Source organism: Corapipo altera, unplaced genomic scaffold (genome assembly GCF_003945725.1).
Source record: "Corapipo altera isolate COAL_440 unplaced genomic scaffold, ASM394572v1 326, whole genome shotgun sequence".
Lineage (NCBI taxonomy): Eukaryota > Metazoa > Chordata > Aves > Passeriformes > Pipridae > Corapipo > Corapipo altera.
The window spans coordinates 1,649,134-1,666,180 of record NW_020884945.1 but is presented as its reverse complement, the minus strand read 5'-3'; the positions used below and the strand labels follow the sequence as shown (position 1 = coordinate 1,666,180).

At 44.4% G+C, this 17,047-nt stretch overlaps 1 protein-coding gene across 1 annotated transcript in view; it reads left to right on the top strand.

The window, feature by feature from the left end:
- Positions 1–777: 777 nt before the first annotated feature.
- The window catches only part of TRPC5 (transient receptor potential cation channel subfamily C member 5), a 93,522-nt gene continuing 77,252 nt past the window's right edge, over positions 778–17,047 (top strand). The window contains exon 1 of the mRNA XM_027662407.1: positions 778–872. The gene's annotated coding sequence lies outside the window, so the exon portion shown is untranslated. The remainder of the gene's footprint in view (positions 873–17,047) is intronic.

The following is a 17,047-nucleotide window of genomic DNA, read 5'->3' as shown; positions in this document are numbered from 1 at the left end:
TGCTGAAGACACAGGGGGATGTATGAATACCAGAAAGTTTTTTAGTTGGACCATCTCCATTTTCATAGATGTTGGGAGAATGACTGCACTTTGCATGAGGGCTTGAATCCATGGGAACTGATTAATACTACAAAGTAATGAACTATTGCTGGTGGAAACCCAGTGATCCATTGGCATTAGACCAGCCAGTATGTGTTTGTAGCACTGCTGTCAGTGCCTTTCATGTCTGGGCTGCTGGGGAGACATTATGGGGCAGAAAACCATAGATTTCACCCATAGGAAACATTAAAACCCAGCAGCATGTGATTGTTGCAAGAAAGAATCCTGTTTCTATTTATTACAGCCCAAGAACTTTCCATGACCTGAACATCTTTACTCTCCAAGATAATGTCAATACAGTCTTTGGGGAGTCCCCTCCAATGTTTCCTGCTACCTGAAACCCTATTTCTGCATGTTGATACAGAAGGTACCAGGAGATGGTCCCGCAAACTTGTTCTTTATTTGATTCTAAAGCTCCCCCTAAAGCTGCACACACTTTCATGCTCAGCAAAGCACTGGTGACATATGGACAGAGACATACTCCTACACTGGCACTTGTTCTCTTCTCTTGCTTTTTTTGAGGGTGCTGAGGAGGGAAGATAAAGCCCAAAAGTGAGTGACAATGGACTGAGTCAAAACGTAGCAGGCTTTGGGGCTGAGAACTGAAGAAGTTTGCTAACAGCATGTGATAGACTACGTCGGTGGAACATAACAGCATGTCACAGACCACAGTGGTGGGATGTGAAACGGGAAGCAAAGCACAGAGATGCTTTGATGTGCTACCAAAGCTTTGCAATACCTTCCCTGCTGAGCTAGAGAAGAGTTTTAATTTGGTGAGTCTAGTCAATGGCATCGTAAGTGCAGTGAAGCAGGAAGGAATCCAGGATAACTTCTCTTTTCAGTTTTACCTGTGCAATTAGGAGTTATGTCACTAAAGTCAGCAAGACAAATGAATCTGCATAAGCAGAATGAAATCCAGAGTGTATAACATGCATTTGAACAATTTGGCTCTGCTTTGGCTGAAGCAATGTGAAGGAAGAGCATAGTAAATTATTAGCTAACACTAGAAAAGGAAATAGAAAAGGAAGTTAAAAGAAAGGAGAGCTCTAAGTATTTTCTTCACTAAGATGACATATAAATATATACAGACTTAATTAGGAGGTTATTTGAAATCTCAAAGCCAACTATCAGCTTCTCACTTTTTCACAATATTTTGTTACAGCCTACTATAAAAAAGGCAGTTAATTAAAACAGATTTATTCATCCAATCATGCAGGTGTTACAAAGAGACACTGTTTCCGGAACCTGGGTATTTCTGTTCAATTTAATGGAAAGTAATAATATCATGTAGGAGGTACCTCTAACAGGCAATATTCATCCCTGTACCTTCGCGTTGGTTTGTTTGGTGCCTTCTCCCTGAGCAGACTGCAAACACTCCCTGAGACGTCCCGCATTTTAGGCACGAGGTGGAAGGATTTTCCCCCTGATGTTTTCGGTTGCAACGTTGTAGTTGCTTACATTGCTTAGTTAGACTTCGCTGTGTGCCCTCAGGATTTGCAGTCCTGTGCTAATGTAATACATAAAGTAGAGTCACCTTGACTTCGCGTTTATCAGCTTATGCAAGTGCTGACCTTTTGCTGCACCGCAACAGAAATGTCATTCCTGCTCAGCCTGGCGGTGCAAACAAACAGCTTCGTTGTCAATAACAGATATGGGAGCTGGCTGGCTCTGTGCTGGTGCCGTGGCTTTGGGAGCGTTGTTCTTGTTGAACAAACCAGAGTGGGCAATCTTCTTTTTTCCCCCAGGGAGGGATGGGGTGTGTGTGTTTGTTTGTTTAAGTGGTTTCACCTTTTTCGGGCTTTAAGGAAGACATACTGGAGGAATGCTGAACACTTCATGCCGGCTTTCCACTCACTCTCTGTGGCATTATCTGGTGCACTGTTTGCACGTGTTTTGGGGCAGCTCAAGCTTTGGGATCGTTGGCAGGAGCAAAGCATCTCTGGAGCTATTGCTGCCCCTCCTTTTCTTTCATAGAATGTTGAAGTCCAGAAAGAAATTTGGGAAACGTATGGATAGCATTTGATTTTTTTCCACTTGAAAAGTGGAACGAGTCAGTCACTGTCTAACAGTCTGGACTGTCCTGCTAAGGGTTTACAAGGAGCCTTAGTAGCTTTCCTGAAATAATACAAGGGAATTCTTGGAGGAGTCCAGCTTCTTTCACGCAGACCCCTCACTCCTGTAGTTCCCCTTGAAGGTGATGTGTGGTTTCTTGGCTAACTCAGCAGAGGTTTGGGACTGGCAGTATGATTTGCTGAGCAGGTTTTTTGGCTTCAGAGAGCATCTCACTTACGAGTGGGACACTGTTTGCTTTACCTGACCCAGCGCATTCAGAGTGAGTTTGAGTGCTGCTGTCATTAAAAGCACAACAGAAAACTCGAAACACAAATACTGAAAACACAAAATCTCAAAACACAAATAAAGGGAAACTGGGTAATAATCCTCATATTAAAAAAAAAATCCCCCCCAAATCTATTTCAAGACCTGAAATACACCCTTAGCAAAACATTTTGATTTTGTTAAGGAAAATAAGTCATCCATGACTGAGCGAGGGTGGACTGCTCTATGTCACCTCAGGGATGAAATAAAATCCAGAGTACCAGGAGGAAAAATGAAGACTTGAGGCAGAAAAGCATCTGCAACTTGGAATCCCTCCAAAGTGCATACTGTGAATAAATGGCACTTGGAGGCTCCAGGCCTGGCCTTGAGGAGAGGCACAAGGATTGCTGTGCCATCTTCCCATTGCAGGAGCGTGTGGATAGGAGACAAGCAGGCAACGTGAGGGCAAATACAAGAACAGTGGCATGGCTAGTGCAGGGTGTGATGCACAGCAGTGTGCCAGAGTCAGCTGAAAGTGGCACCTTTAAATAATTAAGGTAGAGCTTGGAGAAAAAACAGGGCAGAGGGAAGAGCTGTAGTCACCATGATAAATATATGGTGGAGCCCATACGGCTTATAGTCCTCGTCTTCATCATTCATCCTCTCCTTGGAAATCCAGAGGCAACCAGTGGGGAAAAAAACCCAAATTTGTGTGTTCAAGTACCTAATTTCTAACAAACACATGCAGAGGAGACACTCGCTAAACTGACATGGAATGAGTTAATTGCAGAAGACTCTCAGTATGTCTTTTAGGAGACAGGAGAAATTTCTGAGTTCACAGGATTGAACTGAGAGATTTAAGAGCTGCACTGATTCTCTCTCCAGCTGAAACAGCCTCTTGTAAGGAGAAAGGCTGCCAAAGGAGTGGATGAGTTCCTTGCCTTGGGATCTGTAGGATGAGCAGTGGCAGCAGCATCCCTTGCTCACTGCGGGGAGGAACTTGTGCTCATGTAGATAGAACCAAATAGGTGAATAGCTAACTTTGTCACTACCTAAAATCAGGGCATGGCTGATGCCCCTTCGTGGGCATGGCTGATGCCTTGTAGTTTTCCATGAAGGCTGTTTGGCTCAGCTTCTGCAGGCTGTTGGTCTGGCACAAGAGAACAGTATTTGTGGTTGTCAGAGGTAGTAAGGTCTACTCCACTGTGTCTTGATCAGAAATCAGTACAGATGGACCTGAACTGCAGCTCTGAAAATAGCTCTGAGAGGAAGGAGCCAGACCTGGGCCAAAGGTATGTGAAGAAAGCACATAGCAAGCAATTGGTCTAGTGGATTTTAGGCAGAATTGAAAAGATGTCTTTACTGGCAGCTAAAAAACAGAATGCAAAGGCTCCTGGAAGTGGGGAGGAGGACAGGAAAGTGTGTGCTGAATTTGTCTTCCCCCTGGAGAGCTGTGCTGGCAAAGGTAATTGGTGGGCAGGGGGTGGAAATCTCAGAGAAGGAGGGGCTGAAGAAGTTGAGGGAAGATAGGCTACAAGCACTGTAATGCTGAACAAAAAGGTGTTTCTGGTCCATTATGGCACTTCAGAACACAAGGTGTAGGGAAGCCTCAGTATGCTGAGAAGAATTTGGCCTTAGTTCATCACAGTAAAAAATTGTTTTGTTTTGTTTCATTTTGTTTTTTCACGCATACACTGGCTGTAATTAGCTACTAAATACAAACCCATTCCTTTAGTGTAGTTATAGAAAGGGACCTGAAAAATGAAGTCTTGAGAAAACAGTGAACCTGAACACTTTTGGTGAATCCAAATTAAGTCCTGTGTGTAATTAAGTGTATAGGGATGAAGGGTAATCCTAAAGAGTCAAAGAATTAATTTTAGATTTGTGACAGAAGCAAACTCAGACTCACTATTTTAATCAGTCACACAGTCTGTCTAGAAAAATCTCAGAATTTGAGGGAAGTCCCAATTTTCCCTTGTGATGATGCATGTAACATATCCTCCATTGATACTGCTTTTGCTGTCATTTTTGCTGTTCTGCTATGAAAACTTGATTGTGGGTAATAAAATTTAATGGACAATGTTCAAGAATTGAACAGCTAATTAGATGAACAAGGAAATGTGTAAAACTAACCATAGAGCTTGAAATTATGGAACTGTACATGGTCATTATGCCCATTGAAAGAGTAAGTGAAAAAAATTCCCAGGTCTTCATTTAATATCTATGTCAGTTGTTTGTTATACAGCCTGGGTTTAGCCTTTTGTATCTGTTTTTTAATCAGACACTTTATCTGCTTTTGTATATCTGCAAAGAAGAGTGCTGACAGTATTTGGAAAAAGAGAGCTGTGCAGTGAAATTTATTGAAGCTGGGAAGAAGGCTATAGATGAATTCTAGAAACAGAATATGTTCCTGTTACAGTAACCAAGACTGGGGCCTCTTGGTGTCCTTACTCGTAGCCACCAGTGATACCCCTAAAACCAAAGGAGGGAAGCAAACAGAAGTGTAATCTGAAAAACTGCTTCTCCCAAGCTGCACCAGAAAGGCAGTGGAAAAATCCCCAGTTTGCCACGTCCCTGGGACGTGGCTGTCAGATGGTCAAATGCTGCTGCTAAAACTCCCAGTTAGAGTCCTGATTACTTTTCAACCCCAGAGAATTTCTCAGGCACCTCGAGGATTTAACCTACACTTTATTTTGCCATGTGTGATGGAGTGTACTTTATAACAGACCCCATTCTGCTGGGAACCACCAGACCCTTCCCATAACTGGCACAAGAAGCCAAAGTCAGGGGAGAGCTGGGGACTAATCTCATTTCCCACACATTAATTGTGCTTGTTATGCCACAGAGCTAATGATGTGTGAGAAACTCAGCTGACGTGGTTGTGCTGCTTCTCTGGTCGTCCCTGACAGCTCTGTAGGTGTGCAGAAAGCTGAGCCTCAGGTAGCTGTGCAGTGGGGATCTGAGCCTGACACTCCTTCCTCCAGTCAGTGTCAAAAGTCCCCCTTCTCTGGAAACAGCTCCCCGAAGAGAGAATTACATTTTGAACACTGTGTACACAGCAGGAGGGAGTTCAAGAGTCCAGGACTGGGGTCAGCCTGAGCAAGCAAAAACTGGGAGTGCCACTCCAGTCTTTGCTCTATAAAGGAACCTATGCCAGGTGAAACAGTGTCCAAGTGATGTCTGGCATGTGCAGTGGTCCCTCCAGAAGTTTGCATTGCTACTCAAACTTTGTGTGTTTCCTGTGTTTCAGTGAACACCTTAAACACAGCTCACTTGTACAAATTTTATTCAGTAGGTGGGGCAAAATAGGTGAGGGTGTCTTCAAACATCACCCAAGCATGGAGGTATGAAGGATGAATAATGCAAACTGCTAATTCCATCTCCTTTGTGTGTAAGGACTGGAATTGTGACCAGCAGCGATTGTGCCCCAGAATTAACACCTCACTGAGATGGATGGGACTGTTCAGACCTCTCTGAGCCTTTTGTTCTTTTCTGGGGTGTCTGCTAACTCCTGTAGCTGTCTAAGCAGCAGATACCTGAATTTTCAGATTCTTCGCAGTCATTGAGGATGGAAGATTTCAGATGAAAAAGCAAGAGGAAACCAAAAGGAAATGAGGATTTGAATGAACAGTGCCTGTCAGAGGAGACTAGCAGTGCATCATCACTGTACATCTGCTGCTCCAGTGCCTCGTTTGAGTGAAAACATCAGTAGGGAAAACATCAGTAGGGAAGCCTTACTCTCCTCTGCAGTTTTCTGCATGTAGTTCAATCAGTGGCTAAGGTGTGGAGTGGAATGAGTTTTACTGGCCCTAGATATTCTTTCCAAAGTTGGTAGTGTCTCCTGCTTTGCTTCACCTAGAAAATGAGGGTTGATGATACTTTGTATTTTTCAGGGATCCCTAACCAGATGTGCTAGTAGGCAGGGATTTGAAGGTGGAGGGCCCTTTGAAAATAGTGCCTGTCTGGTAATATCTGTGCTGTTTGCATTTCTATCTGTAGCCACAGTTATGACTACACTTAAATAAAATTGTCTAGTGTGTGACATATTTTCTTAGCTGATATTAAGCTCTGTGTGGTACTCTTAGAAATGGTCTTGCAGGAAAGAAGCTTCAGCAGGCCTTGGCTGTAAGTAGGCCTGTACAGAAATGCACTTCTCCTCTGCCAAAAGCAGTGTTAAATTGGTGGCTGCTTTATCAGATTGACTCAAAGGGATCCTCTGTCACTACATGTGAACAAGGGTGTATGATATCGAGCTGGCATGGTTTAATGGACTGACAAAGCTGTCTTCATGGAGAACGCCAGTGATGCTTCTGCACTGAGTTATCTGAGTGATAACAACCTTTTAGCTTTATAAATAGCAGAGCAGGCAATCCTTGAAGTGTGTGGGCTCCAACCAGTGTACAAAATGCCACTGTTGCCCTGACCTGCCTGGTACTGGAGCAGAGCACAGAGACATCCCTTGCAGTGTAGATCATGCTGTCTTTTTCCTATCCAGGAAAAGGCTTACAGGGAAGGAGGTGCAGTGACCAGCAGAGAAGATCTGGCACCCCCAAAGCAAGCAGCTGTAGTACTGGAACAGGCCTCCAAGGGCAGTGGTCACAGCCCTGAGCCTGACAGAGTCCAAGAAACATTTGGACAACGCTCTCAGGCACAGGGTGGGATTTTTGGAGTGTTCCTGTGCAGGGACAGGAGTTGGACTACGATGATCTCTGTGAGTCCCTTCCAATTCAGGATGTTCTATGATTCTAGTATTGCCAAATCCCTGTGCTCCAAGGCCCATTTCTCCCCTCTCTGCCCCATGCCTCAAATCTGCAAGCTTTGGCTTAAAGCTAAGAGATTTTTAAACCTAGAGAATTTGAGACACTTTCTGTCTGGTTTCTGCATCAATGAAGTTCACTCAGTGACTCACACTCTTTACTTCACACCCTAGAGGCTAGAAACTTTTTTTTTCCCCCTCAGAAGAACACATTCTCATGTAATTATTGAACTCCCAAAGCTCAGGGCTGAAAATAAACCCTAGCCAATGTGGCTAGGCTCCCAAGGAAGTGACAAGCGTGGCATGACTGTAATCTAGTCTAGTCGTGCAGACTGTGAGCAGTTACAAACAGCACAGAACCCTGGGGAAAACTGCTCTCCTGGGGTGACACAGCTCCTTGATACCCTGCTGAGAGTGATGCTGCTTGTGGCCTTCTCCTTGGTGTGGTTTATCCTCATTCTCAATCTTAATGCCAAAAGAGTTGCTTCCAGAGTCACTTTACAGACATTGCTGCTCTGTTGGCAGAGATCAGGCTCTTGTGAGCCATCTGTCCCGTAAGAAACAATGCTGCCTCGTCAGGGAGATGGTGAGGACGATATCCTGCAAGTATATCTGTGATTTAGCAGCTCTGTGCAGGCATCCAGGGAAGACAGGCACATAAAAAGTACAGCTTTTATCAGGAATGCACAGGTTGGAAGAAACACCAAGCAGCCAAGAACATTGTGCAGGTAGATGTTGTTTGGGTGAATTAAGGAATTAGTCACCTTTCTTCTTCGCAGGTTCAGTGCTCTCTCTTCCTTTTGTTTGCAATAAATCCCAATTTTGATGTATGTCTACAGTGATCTAACCTATGTTTTGTGGAGGAGCCAGGAAAACACAAACCAAGAGATGTTCAGGGAGAGCAGAAGAGCAGTTGGTAAAACTGGGTGCATGGAAAGGAGAGGCCACAGCTACTGCCTTGTAGGGACCACACATTGTCTCATGGCTCATTCCTTTGCCAGAATTACAACTGACAGAATCCTGAGAGATGCACAAAGGACAGGAGGGGGACAGAGGTCTGTGGCACCCCAGGAACTTTCAGCAGGTTCCAGACACCAGTTGTGAGGGCTAGCTGGAAGGGAGCAGCAGCAAGGAGCCTTTACAGAGCGTTGGAGGGGAGAGGAAATGAATGTCAAGAGAGGAAAAGAAAACTGGTAGAGACAGCTGTGATAATTACCACCTTGGGGGTGATTTTCATTAACCTGCAAGATCTTCTTCTCAACAGAGATCAGACTGAAAAGGAGAAAGTGAGGCTGTGTCAGAAGAAACCTGAGAGGGAGAGGGAGGAGGGAGAAAGGGAAGACACAATGTCCTCTCAAGAGAATCTAGTAGAGAAAAGGTAATGCCCTGTACTGGTCTGTGGGTCCAACAGTGAAGACAGACCCAGGGGCAAGGTATTTGTTAACTTTCTTTTTAAGGTTTGAAAAACATTAATAGTTTAAGTAGTTTATTATTCATTAGCATAATTAGGAATACATAAGTCTAAACTCACTGAAAACAGAATTAACAAATTAACAGGTGCAGGAATTTGGAAGCAAGAGGTTTGGGAAAACAGAGCTTGAAAATTTCGGCATTAAATAGAGCAGTGAAATTGTGCCAAGCCTTATTTATGGATTTGTGCATTTCCTTTGCATAGGTCTACTCCTGTAGCCAGAGGAATAGAGCTCAATTTAAACATGAACCCCCTGCAGTTATACTGTAGCTGAGCCTAAAACCCAGAGCATACAAAATAAAATTCCTCTGAAGAAAAATTGATGAGCCTCACCTTGGATGTCTGAGGTGTCTTGAATGAACACTTAACTGAACAGGGAAAAAAACTGCAAAATTAAAACCCAAAGAAAATGGGAGAAAATTTTAGAATAGTATTTTGATGGAAGAATATAAATAAAGAAAAAAGCAGCAACATTAAGGTGTACCATAGACAAGAGCTTGGGGAGGAAAAAAATGCCCATCTAAGATGTTTCCCTTAGAAAGCCCAAGAACTGATTTCCAAGATTACGTCCTGCAGGTTTTTCAGTATGTGACAGAGTAACTCTGTGGGATATTTAAAATAAGGTTTTCCCTAGTAAGGTAGGACATTTCTAGTTTTTATCATCACCTCTTGTACAACCTTTTGTGGGACAGAACTGCTGCCCTCCATCAGGGCATGGGTCCCAGGAGAGGGGGGTCACTGCTGTGAGTTTGGAAAAGGGCACCAGAAGGCTTCCACTGTCAGATTATGGGGCAGAAGGATGTCTGCAAACGTGAGCCCAGGGAAGAGAGACCACAGTACTGCTGTTAACCACTGTGGCTGCCTGGATGGTGAGGGGCAGGTGTGGGCAAAACTCCTGCTTGGCTCTCTTTCTACAGGAGGCAGGAGGAGGGCAGGGGAAGAGCATTTCCCATCCCTGCAAAGGACCTCAGTGACACAGCTTCCCTGGAGCACTCTGACTCCAGACCACTCTGGCATTGAGGTGCCTCAATAGGCACCAAAGATCTGTTACACCTATTAAGCTGTATGTATATAATATATATGTGCATCTGTATTTCTGGGTGGTTCTGGCTGGTTGTCACTTGCTGTCACAAAAGGATGAAACCAGTAACTTCTGTTTGCTGCATATTTCCAGTCCACACAACAAGAGGATGAATGCTGTTCATCCTTTTAAAAGTCCTTTTAGATCTGTGGCTGAACAGCCACGTAAGAGCTGGGTGTTGTTGGGAGCCAAAGGGCACAAAGCAAGTATGCAACGATTAAGAAATAACATGGTTGCTCCTGCAAATCACTCCTACAAATCTCTGACCCAAATCTCTGATTTTATACGAATGATCTGGAGGTTGAACAGACAAGTTTTATGCTGGAGATATTATTCAGGAACCTTTTTAGGGCATTAATAGAAGCAAATATCTGATTCTCTGCGTTTCTTCACTTACAAGCAATATAACAGTGTTACTACTCTTCCAGGTTGCTTTATGTCTGTGCAGCATTTTTTGATGTCTTTTGGATTTGCCTGCTTAACACCCTTGAGAACAACATTTTTCCACTTTAAATGAATGTGTTTCTATTGCCTGCAGCCCTTCTGCAGGCCTTCAAAAACTGTCCAGTCTGCAGTTCTAGGCTCTTTCCTGAGCTATCTTAATGAATTAAGATTTGCTTTTGCTTCTTTATTTTATCTTCAGACTATTCTGTTTATTATCGTTGTCAGAAGAAGCTCCCTCCCACATCCTTTCTATGAAGATTTCTTTTTACTGTATGGCATTTCCACCTCTCCATAAAATATCTTGCTTTACTGCACAGCCAAGGCAGTTGTTTTGTCGAGGGACCATGTCTGCAGAGATAGCAGTGAAGAATGGTAGGACCAGGGCTGACTTGTGCAAAACCATGACTGAGACAAACTGTGATTGCCCTGCCACTGCAATCTGTAATGCTTAGTCTCCATCATTTTAAAATACGTGCGGCGAAACCTTTTGCTTGCAGACATGTTTCTCCTTCTCAGCTCTACAACCCTCCAGGTGGCTCAGACTACAGGATTTGCTGGTGGTGTGCTGGAACTAGGGTTCAACCTCATGAGGAAACTGCATAGAGAGGGGGCTGTGTCCTACGTCAGCTGGAGCTGATGCAAGAGAGACAATCCCCCCATGCCAGGTTGGAGGTGGTGAAGGAGAGGATAATCTCCCCACAAGAAGCTGTGCTGTATTCAGATCAGCTATCTGCTCTAGCGTCTTCAAATATTTGGATTTTTCAGATTTTTCTTCCTCTGCCTGGAAGCCCCTAAAAAAACCTTTTCTCCTGTGAAGGTTTTAGAAAGGAGAGATGTCTGAGAGCTTGTTCCCTTTCCACAGAGTGCAGGCATACAAGTGTCACTGCCAGGCACCAGCACCCCCATGGGAGCAGAGCAGCTGGCACTCTGCTTTTGGTCCCATTTATGAAAACGACTGCAAAATGCATGTGGTGTGCTCCCTGCCTATGGGGCACAGCTTCCTTGTATTCCTGTCCCCAGTATTCTGCATATGCAATGAATTTGGGTTTTAATTCCTCCATATTTACCGTGGTTTGGAATTTAACTCAGGGAAACAGAATTCATGGTCTTGCACGTTTTCATCTCTGCTTCAACAGCTACAGCAGCCAGAGATCACAAGCACAGGCACGGAAGCAGTGGACACAGAGCCTGGAGATGATAATGATGCCATGCTACATTAGTGCTGCATTAGCAGATAAGACAACAGGATGGCACGCTTGACAGTATTTCTCAGTTCAGTTGACATCTCTTTTTTGTTATTAGGTGGTGGAAAATGAATAGATAGCCCATCTCAAAAAAGTAGGGGACAGAGCAATGACGTCAGACAGACAAAATGAGCTTTCTGTTCTGCCTGCATTTGCAAAGATACGTACTATGAATATATTCCGGGGTTGTTTGGTTTTTTATAAGCCCCTCACAATGGTACATTTTTATTTATTGTCAGCTGCATGATGGCTGCGTGGAAAGAAGTGGGACAATTGCAAGCTGTATATACTTCACTGTAATAGTAGCTAAAAGCACATGCTGCAGCCATTCCATCACCATTTTAATAACTTCAACAGTTTTAGTAGCCGAGACTGATTTTTGTTGAAGGAATGCTGAAGTATTCCAGGGATGGGTCAATACTACCCCCTCCTTTTGTCTCACAAATAGGAGCTTTGCAATTGGCTCAACACCAGAGGTTTTTGCTGTTATCCTTCCTGTTAAGACATGCTGGAAGCTGTGTCTTGCTTTCAGGACAGATGAAATCAAATCTGAGATACCTACACTCTGCAAAGAGCCCTCTGGCAGAGCTGGAGATAGACAAGGATGTTGCATGCCCTGATCCCAAGGATGACTCTTGACCCATGTTCTGCATGGCTGTTTGGGCTGTGTGTGAGACACAACGACAAGGAGTGGATGTCCTGTGTATTATTATTGTCAGGTGAGAATATTGAGAGACCAAAAGTGTTGTTTTTCCCCACCTTCACAATTCAGATCTTGGTAGAAGCACTGAATTTAGTGCATCTCCTGTCCTAGGCAGTGCTGAAAATGAAAGCGAGCGTTACCAACTAACGTGTGTCTGTGTGAAGCCACACAACATCTTAAATCACAGTATCTCTCAATCCACCCCAAAATCCAGGTGCTTAGTGCAGACCACTGCTTGCAGACTCAGTTCTCAGCCTCTCTCAGTCCTGGCAGGACAGGGAACATAAAGGATCTCTTGTAATTTTTTGCCGTCCTAGGAATGGATCAGATCCACACTGCTCTAGCCCTAGAGTGCAATGTCTGCTTCCAGAAGCTGCAACTGCCCATCCCAGCGCTGTTCCTAGAGGAAACACCAGCTAAGGAAGATGTTCTTTCTAACCCTTACATCCAAAACAATGTGATTACTCACTGATGTCTGGGTGTTACACAGGACAAACATCATGAGGCAGGGCTGTGGTGGCTGTCAGAGATTTAAATCTGTTTTGTGACTTACATACTTTGATCTGGTAGAGAGGTTTGGAATGTACTCTAGGTGGAGGGATACTCCAAACTATCCCTTTTTTGGCTTCTCAGAAGTGCCAGTGGATTGGTGCCTCTCACCCAAATGGTTTTTCCAGTGCTACATTCCCTACTTTGGGCCAGAGCCCTTCACAGTTGGCCCTGAACTGCCTTACAAGTTACGTTGCATCTTAGTAATTTGAATCCATGCCCTTGTCTCATTTACAACTTACTGCAGGTTGTCTGTGTGTAAGCATCAGGATGCTGTGAGATCAAGGCTAGTGCCTCACACGGCCTGAACTCTGCTGCCTCTGCAGTTTGGTACTAGCCTGGCATTTTTCAGGCAGGAGAAAGGCAGTGCTGCTACTCCAGTGCTTTCATAAAGCATCAGTATTTGCCTTATAGCAGCACCAAAGAGTCTGTACCAATGGTCTGGAACTTTGCTCCTGAACAAATGCAGGATCCTGATGAAGTGATAAAGTGTTTGAACAAGTGAAAAATTGCTGTGGATATTTCAAAGAGGCAAAACTCACTGTGCTGGGCCCTGTCCAGTACCTACCAAACACTTCTCAGTATTATGCATCACCCCCAAGGAGAAGAGAGGGAAAACACAACAACAGACACTGTGGCTAAACCAGAGACATGTCAGTCATCCCTGAAAGAAATAGTGGAAGTGGAAGTAAATTCATTTAATAGGGTATGAAGAATATGCCCCTGTTCCCACCAGGAGTGAGTGAGTGGGAGCTGTATGGGGCTGAGTTAATGGCTGGGGTTAAACAGGACAACAGACCAGGATGCCTGAGTAGAGGGGATGAGGCTCACCAAGGCCCTGCCCTCCTGAGTTGCATTTCTGGCCTAACCTGAAATAGAGCCAAGACCAGTCAGTCCCCTCCACTAGGCTGTCCCAGCCAAAAATTACCACAGGAGAAGTGCTGGTTGTGTCTGAGTCCAGTGGCTCAGCTCCACTCTGCTTGCAGTGTATCCTCACCCACCAGGGAACAGGCCTTCAGAGAGGAGAAAGGGGACTCTGGCACCCCTTCCCATGCAGGACTGACCTGCAGAGCTGTGTATCCCAAAGCACCATGGCCCTGCTAGAGGAGCTGGCTGGAGGGATGCAGCCAGACACCCCTCTGTGGGGATCTGTCTGCATCCCTCCCCTCTGCCCTGGACCACTTTGCAGCTCCTGATGGCACATCCCCTCTGGAACCTGTAAGAACAAGCTGCCCTTCACACACTGGCACTCTGCTGCCAAAAAGGGCTTAATCCTGGGCCTTGACTGAAGCTGAAGTCTAGGGAGATGCAGGATGCACTGTTGCTTCAACAGTTTGGTAACAGGCAGGTCCTGTGCCTTTGGTTCTTTCTTTTGGGTGCACTGATAACTCCTCTGACTGCACTGCAGGGCAGGATGCCTGCTTTGTGTCTGTTTTTTATTACAGAGCTGCTCTCCCCGTGTCCAGCCCAGCGTGGCTGAGGAGTCTGGCTGACATTTCAGCATCGTTAACACCCCATCAGTGCAGTGTGAAACGTGCCTGTAGGCCAGCACTGGGGAAGTGTCCTCTGGAATCTGTCCCTGATGTGGATCTAAATAACATGAGAGCCTATCCCTGGACATTTGGGAAGCTCTGCTGTGGGAAGAGGAGGCTTGTGGGAGTCCTAAGCATTTGAGGCTTCTGATCTGGTCTAGCTGTTGGCATCCCAAACTCTCTGTCCATGAATTATGCTCTGGCTGGTGGAGGAGATGTAGAGGAGGATCCCCTATTGCAAAGGGAGCTTGCTCATCTTTGACCAGAAGGAGCCTCACTGCTTTGCAAGATGAAACAAAGCTGAAGCTTTCAGCAAGGAGCATATATATATGTATATATAAGCACATATACATATATATACACACATATATGTATCCCATGTGTGGTTGGTCTTGACTCATCAATTGATTATTCAGCGGAAGAGATGTACACCAAAGAGCTGGCCTTTCCAAATCAGACATACATATCTTTAATTATTGTCACCCTCCTCGGGAAGTTAAGAATTGCAGAGCTGGGACTTGAGTCAAATTGTGACATTTTGAGTTACTGGCAAAGAATTTTCTTTCGGCTTCTGTAAATTTTATGATCTGAAGTTCGAGGTTGTCTTCTTTTGCAAACACTGCTTGGATGAGAGGGTTATGTGCCACACCACAAGGCCTATATGGGTTCTTACCTATGCCTGAGGTGATGAGGAGTGCAAATTTTTCTCTGCATATTTTAAGGACATATCCTCCAATGTGAATCATGAATGACTGCAGCCTTGCATTTGTACCACATATGCTATTAGTCTCTCCCTTTTGCTCATCTTGGGCAGTGAAACTAGATTACTCATCCCTGATTTTATTAGCTGTTGGTTTCTCATTTTTTGTGTTGTACTACAGCCCTACAAGCTTTGGAAAGCACTTATTCCAGGGAATGATATATCTTATATAACTTATAAGCTGAATATGAACTTCCTGAGATCATCAGGCCTTTGCTAAATGGAATTTGCACAGCCATAGGCACCAGAAGGTCATTACAATTTTATGATTTTCAAATACTTCTGAGGTTGTGTGTTTATTCAGTCATGGGTCTTTTTGCATTTAAAAGCATCAGAAAAAATTTCTGCTTCTGGTGGTGTGATGGAGAGACATCATGAGAAGCAATGAGACTTAGGGTTGTAATCTGGTTCCCACTGAACCAGAAAAATCAATTTTCTGGAAGAAGAGGGTATCTTTGGAGAAGAAAAGGAATTACAAAAGGTTACAAAGTTGGTTTTATTTCCTCATACTGGGCTTAGCCAGGCATTATTAGTAAATAAGATCTAGAGCACTTAAAAGAAGGATCCAATCACAAATTCAATTGGTCCATTAGCTACATGTAATATTATTTACCTAAGTGGCCCTTCTGGACCATTTCATAACTCAGGTTTATAACCTTTTCTTAAAAAGATCAACAGTACTGAGCACGCAGTGTGTGAACACGATGAAAGAGGCCATTTTCACAGTTATGGGCCATGATTTCCAGACCTGGAGTCAAGATTAGAATTGCAAAATGAGGAAAATACTGTGTCTGAAATACAAAAAGGGAGAAATATCCACAGAAGAAAGGAAGGAAGGAAGCAGTTAAGCAAGATGTGTTGCAAAGGATCAGTTCTTTTATTGAGCTGATACAACTAGAAAGTGCAGGTGGGTTTTACAGCACATAAACTCTTCTGCAGATCCGACAGAGAAGATGTAGTGACATTTAAAGCCACACAAAGAGTTTTGCCAACATGTGTCAGAGTGAATCTCCAGTGGGAGGGAACAACCAGCCGCTCTGTGCAGCTTGGCAGATGGGGGGGTTTGTGGTCTGCTCTAATGTGTGATATGAGTTGGCTGCTCGTACAGAGTCCCATCAAGTGGGAAAGGTAACTCTTTTCTATTGATCTTGTGTTCAAGATCCGTGTTTGATTAGTTCCTCAGGTTGTCAGATGCTCACACCAGCTCAGAGCAGTGAGTTCTGATAGCTGAATTCTATACCAGTACGAGTCTCTGCTGCTCTCATTACAGAGGGAACTCAGCCATCAGGAGCAATGGTACTTTTCTACCTCTGAGTCAGCAGCATGAAAAGTCAGACGATGATAAAAGCAAATAAAATCCAGGAAGGTCCTATTTTATAATGAGCCTAGAGGTACATGGATATAAACTGGCACTGGCTCATTCCTTTACAGTTATCCCTTTTAATACAGGTCCTTCTGATTCCCATGAGACAGTGGCATGTGGGAGCATGTTGTGCATGTAAGGTGGAGTGGCTCAGCTGCTAACAGATCCTAAAAAAATTTGTAGCGACAACTCATGGCATTTTTAGTGGCAAAAGGCAGTGCTGTTGAGTGACCTTTGCCTGCCTGTCTTCATTAACCATCTCTGTAACTAATGGCTGCTACTCACTGCTTCTCCCCTGCTCTTCCTTTTCCTTGCCCCCTCCTCACTGCTGCTTGCCCATTGCTCAGGCTGCCCCCCCAGCCTTTGCCTGTGTCACCACATAACTCTCCAGATTCTGCAATTTTCATCATGTTCTCTCTCTAACAAGAAAATGAGAAAAGAAAGCTCATTTTTTCCCTTTCCCCCTTGGTGTTGAAGCGATCACTGGTTCAGCTGGGCATGATCCATGAGTGTGATGAGCTGACCATTTGGTATGGAGTTGTGCTAGAGAGTGGGAGACTCACAGGGGTGTTGAGGACAGTGCAGTGTCTTGGAGAGTGCTGATTGCAGATGTCATACAGATGGTGGCAGGTATAAAGCCACTTTTTTGTTTTCAGCCAAAGCCATTGTTTCCAACCCTTGACTTGAGTAATACCATTCCCTTGTGGTTGTAACATCTCCATCCCACAA